Source organism: Mesoplodon mirus, assembly GCF_964341445.2.
Source record: "Mesoplodon mirus genome assembly, chromosome: 11".
NCBI classification, from domain to species: Eukaryota; Metazoa; Chordata; class Mammalia; order Artiodactyla; family Ziphiidae; genus Mesoplodon; species Mesoplodon mirus.
Window position 1 is genome coordinate 86,358,675 of NC_138987.1, and position 6,000 is coordinate 86,364,674.

Here is a 6,000-nt window from a genome sequence, read left to right on the forward strand (position 1 = left end):
ATGTATCTTTTCAAATTATAATTTTGTCTGGATATATGCCCAGGAGTGGGATTGCTGTATCATATGCTAACTCTATTTTTAGTTTTTTGAGACATGCATACTGTTTTCCATAGTGGCTGCCCCAATTTACACTCCCACCAACAGTGTAGGAAGGTTCCCTTTTCTCCAAACCCTCTCAAGCATTTGTTTTTCATCTTCAATTTTTTTCATCAGTGAATTACAGTTTACAGAGTACAGGTCTTTTGCCTTCTGAGGTAGGCTTATTCCTAGTTATTTTATTCTTTTTATTTTGATGGTAAATGGGATTTTTTTTCCTTAATTTCTCTGATCTTTTGTTGTTAGTGTATAGGAATGCAAGAGATTTCTGTGCATTAATTTTGTATCCTGCAAATTTACCAAATTCATTGATGAGCTCTAGTAGTTTTCTTGTGGTGACTTTAGGATTTTCTATGTAGAGTATTATGTCATCTGCAAATGGTGACTGTTTTACTTGCTCTTTTCCAATGTCTATTCCTTTTCTTTCTTCTTCTACAATTGCTATGGCTAGGACTTGCAAAACTGTGTTGAATAAAAGTGGTGAGAGTGTACATCCCTATCTTGTTCCTGATCTTAGAGTAAATGCTTTCAGCTTTACACTGTTGAGTATGATGTTGGCTGTGTTTTTGTCATTTATGGCCTTTTGAGGTATGTTCCCTCTATGCCAACTTTCTGAAGAGTTTTTATCATAAATGGATGTTGAATTTTTGAAATGCTTTTTCTGCATCCATTGAGATGATCATATGGTTTTTATTCTTCAGTTTGTTAATGTGGTGTATCACATTGATTGATCTCCAGATATTGAAGAATCCTTGCATATTATCATGGCATATGATCCCACTTGATGATGGCATATGATCTGTTTAATGTATTGTTGGATTTGGTTTGCTAGTATTTTTTGAGGAATTTTGCATCTATGTTTATCAGTGATATTGGCCTGTAATTTTCATTTTTGTGGTATTTTTGTATGGTTTTGGTATCAGGGTGATGGTGGCCTCATAGAATGAGTTCAGAAGTTTTCCTTCCTTTGCAGTTTTTTGGAGTAGTTTCAGAATAATAGGTGTTACTCTTCTATACATGTTTGGTAGAATTTACCTGTAAAGCCTCTGATCCTAGACTTTTGTTTTTTGGGAGTTGTTAAATCACAGATTCAATTTCAGTGCTTGTAATTGGTCTGTTTATATTTTCTATTTCTTCCTGGTTCAGTCTTGGGAAATTATACCTTTCTAAGAATTTTCCATTTCTTCTAGGTTGTCCATTTTATTGGTGTATATTTGCTTGTAGTAGTCTCTTATGGTCCTTTGTATTTCTTTGGTGTCGGTTTTAAATTCTCATTTTTCATTTCTGAATTTAGTGTTTTGGTCCCTCTCCCTTTTTTTCTTGATGAATCTGGCTAAAGGTTTATCAATTACATTTATCTTTTCAAAGAACCAGCTTTTAGTTTCATTGATCTTTTCTATTATTTTATTAGTCTCTATTTCATTTATTTCTACTCTCATCTTTATGATTTCTTTCCTTCTACTGACTTTGGGTTTGGTTTGTTCTTCTTTAGTTGCTTTAGGTGTAAGATTAGGTTGCTTTTTGGATTTTTCGTTTCCTGTGGCAATCTTGTATTGCTATAAACTTCCCTCTTAGAACTGCTTTTGCTGCATCCCATAGGTTTTAGATCATTGTGTTTTCTATTTCATTTGTCTCTAGGTATTTTTTTAAATTTCCTGTTTGGTTTCTTCAGTGATCCTTTGTTTAGTAGCATATATTGTTTAGCCTCCACGTGTTTGGTTTTTTTTTTTTTTTTTTGCAGTTGTTTTTCTTGTAGTTGATTTCTAGCCTCATAGCATTGTGGAAGGAAAAGGTGCTTGATATAATTTCAGTTTTCTTAAATTTGCCAGGGCTTACTTTGTGGCCCAGCATGTAATCTATCCTAGAGAATATTCCACATGCACATGAAAAGAATGTGTATTCTGCTGCTTTCAGATTGAATGCTCAATAAATATCAATTAAGTACATCTGGTCTAATGGTCATTTAAGGCCTGTGTTTCCTTATTGATTTTTTGTCTGAATAATCTGTCCATTGATAAAAGTGAGGTGTTAAAGTCCCCCACTAATATTATGTTGCCGTCAATTTCTCCTTTTATGTCTATTAACGTTTGCCTTATATATTGAAGTGCTCCTGTGTTGGGTACATATATATTTACAATTGTTATATCTTCCTCTTGGATTGAGCTCTTGATCATTATATAGTGTCCTTCTTTGTCTCTTGTCACAATCTTTATTTTAAAGTCTATATTGTGTGTCTTATGAGTATTGCTACTCCAGCTTTCTTTTGATTTCCATTTGCATGGAATACCTTTTTCCGTCCCCTCACTTTCAGTCTGTGTATGTCCCTAGACATGAAGTGAGTCCTTGTAGACAGCATATATATGGGTCTTGTTTTTGTATCCATTCAGCCAATCTGTCTTTTTTTCTCCCTTGGGGGGGTTTTATTTTATTTTATTTAATAAAAAAATTTTAAATTGAAGTATAGTTGATTTACAGTGTTGTGTTAATTTTTGCTGTACAGCAAAGTGATTCAGTTACATATATATATTCTTTTTTATATTCTTTTCCATTATGTTTTATCACAGGATATTGACTGTAGTTCCCTATACAGTAGGAACTTTTTTGTTTATCCATTCAATCTATGTCTTTTGGGTGGAGCATTTAATCTGTTTAAGGTAATTATCGATATGTATGTTTTTATTCCCATTTTTTTAATTGTTTCGGATTTGTTTCTGTAGGTCTTTTTTTCCTTTCCTCTTTTGTTCTCATTTCTTGTGATTTGATGACTACGTTTAGTGTTGTGTTTGTATTCCTTTTTCTTTTTTGTGTGTATATCTATTTTAGATTTTTGGCTTGCTGTTACCATGAGGTTTTTGTATAGCAGTCCATATATATATGTATATGTATATGTATATGTATATGTATACACACACATTATTGTTTGAAGTTGCTGATCTTTTAATTTCAAATGCATTTTAAATATCCTGCATTAGTACTCTCCTCACAATAACTGATTTTGATATCATATTTTACATCTAATTGTTTTGCATATCCCTTAACTGCTTATTGAGTATACAGGTGATTTCATTACTTTTGTCTTTTAATCTTCCTATTAGTTTTGTGTGGATGATTTCCTACCTTTACTGTATGTTTGCCTTACTGGTGAGCTTTCCTATTTTGTAATATTCTTGTTTCTAGTTGTGGCCTTTTCTCTTCCTCCTAGAGAAGTTCCTTTAACATTTTTTGTAAAGCTGGTTTGGTGGTTGAAATCTTTAAGCTTTTGCTTATCTGTAAGGCTTTTGATTTCTCCATCAAATCTGAATGCATGCCTTGCTGGGCAGAACATTCTTGGTTGTAGGTTTTTCCTTTTCAGCACTTTAAATATATTGTGCCACTCCCTCCTGGCCTGCAGAGTTTCTGCTGAAAAATCAGCAGATAGCCTTATGGGAGTTCCCATGTATGTTATTTGTTGCTTTTCCCTTGTTGCTTTTAATATTTTCTCTTTACCTTTAATTTTTGTCAACTTGATTACTATGTGTCTTGACACGTTCCTCTTTGGGTTAATCCTGTATGGGACAGTGCACTTCCTTGATATGGGTGACTCTTTCCTTTCCCATGTTCGGGAGGTTTGGGACTATTATCTCTTCAAATATTTTCTCAGGCCCTTTTCTCTCTCTTCTCCTTCTGGGACCCCTATTATGCAAATGTTAGTATGTTTGATGTTGTCCCAGAGGTCTCTTAAACTGTCCACATTTCTTTTCATTCTTTTGTCTTTATTCTGTTCTGCAGTAGTGATTTCCACCAATCCGTCTTCCAGCTCACTGATACATTCTTTTGCCTCATTTATTCTGCTATTTCTTCCTTCTAGTATATTTTTCATTTCAGTTATTGTATTGTTCAACTCTGTTTGGTTGTTCTTTATATTTTCTAACTCTTTGTTAAAGATTTCTTGTAATTTCTCGCTCTGTGCACCCATTGTTTTCCAGAGTTCTTGAATCCTCTTTATGTTCATTACTCTGAACTCTTTCTTGAGAATACTGCCTATCTCCACTTCATTTAATTGTTCTTCTGGGGTTTTATTTTGTTCCTTTTCTGGAACTTATCCCTCTGCCATTTCATTTTGTCTAAATTTCTATTTGTATTTTTATGTATGTGGTAGGTTAGTCATTTTCTCGACCTTGGAGAAGTGGCTTCTGTAGGGGATGTCCTATATACCCCAGAATTATACTCCCCTCTCATCACTCAAGGGCCAGGGACCAGCTGGCCCCAGGGTAGGTTCTGACTTGTGTTTGCAGACTCAGTTCTGCAGGCTGCTTCATCATAGTTTTCTTGCTTCTGTTTCTGCCGCCATAGTGGGTGACGCTGTTCTAGAGCCTTGTGCAAGCTTCCTGGTGGGAGGGGCCTGTGTTTTCCCACTATTGTGTGGAACTGGGTCTTGACCCTCTGTTGGTCAGGGCTGGGTCAAGAGGCATGTCTAGAGGCAGCCATGGGTTCAAGAAGTCTTTAGGCAGCCTGTCTGCTGATGAGCTGTGCTATGTTCCCACCCTGATGGTTGTTTGGCCTCTCAGCACTGGAGCCTACAGGCTGTTGGGTGAGGCCAAGTCTTGGTGCTAATGACCCAAGCAAGATATCAGCCCCCACTGAGAGTCCATGCAGATGAACATTCCCCTATACCTCTGCCACCAGTGTCCATGTCCCCAAGGTGAGTCACAGCTGCCCCCTCCTTCCCAAGAGACCATCCAAGACCAGCATGTAGGTCTGGCCCAGCTCCTATAAAGTCACCGCTTTTTCTCTAGGTCTCAGTGTGTGTGAGACCTTGTGTGCGCCCTCCAAGAGTGGAGTCTCTGTTTCCCCCAGTCTTATGGAGTTCCTGCAATCAAGCCCCACTGGCCTTCAAAGCCAAATGCTCTGAGAGTAACTCCTCCCCATGCCAGACCCCCAGACTATGGAGCCTGATGTAAGGCTCAGAACTCTCACCTCTGTGGAAGAACTTCTGGGATGTATCGGGTAGGCCAAAAGGTTCATTCGGTCTTTTCCATAAGATGGATTTAGTAGCACTTAGTTGTCTTTAACTTCATTCGAAACAATTTTTTTAGATTGCATGTGACAGCTGTCATACAAGCATGCATTTAAAAAAAGACTTATCAAAATTGGTGAATTTTTGTGTAGCCATTTTAATATTGAAGATAGAAGAAAGCAACATTTTTGGCATACTATGCTTTATTATTTTAAGACAGGTAAAACGTAACTGAAACACACAAAAAGATTTGTGCAGGGCTTCCCTGGTGGCGCAGTGGTTGAGAGTCCGCCTGCCGATAGAGGGGACGCGGGTTCGTGCCCCGGTCCGGGAAGATCCCACATGCCGTGGAGCAGCTGGGCCCGTGAGCCATGGCCGGTGAGCCTGCGCTCTGCAACAGGAGAGGCCACAACAGTGAGAGGCCCACGTACAGCAAAAAAAAAAAAAAAAAGATTTGTGCAGTGTATGGAGAAGACCAGACGTGTCAAAAGTGGTTCGCGAAGTTTCGTGCCAGGGATTTCTTGCTGGATGTTGCTCAAGGACCTGGTAGACCAATTGAAGTTGATAGTGATCAAATCAAAACAATAATTGAGAACAATGAACATTATACCACGTGGGAGATAGGCAATATACTCAAAATATCCAAATCAAGTTTTGAAAATCATTTACACCAGCGTGGTTATGTGAATCACTTTGATGTTTGGGTTCCACATAAGTTAAGCCAAAAAAACCTTCTCGATCATATTTCCGCATGCAATTCTCTACTGAAATGTAATGAAATGCTCCATTTTAAAACCAAATTGTGAAGGGTGATAAAAAGTGGACATTGTATGACAATGGGAATGGAAGAGATCATGTGGCAAGCAAAATGAACAATGACCAACCACACCAAAGGCCAGTCTTCATCC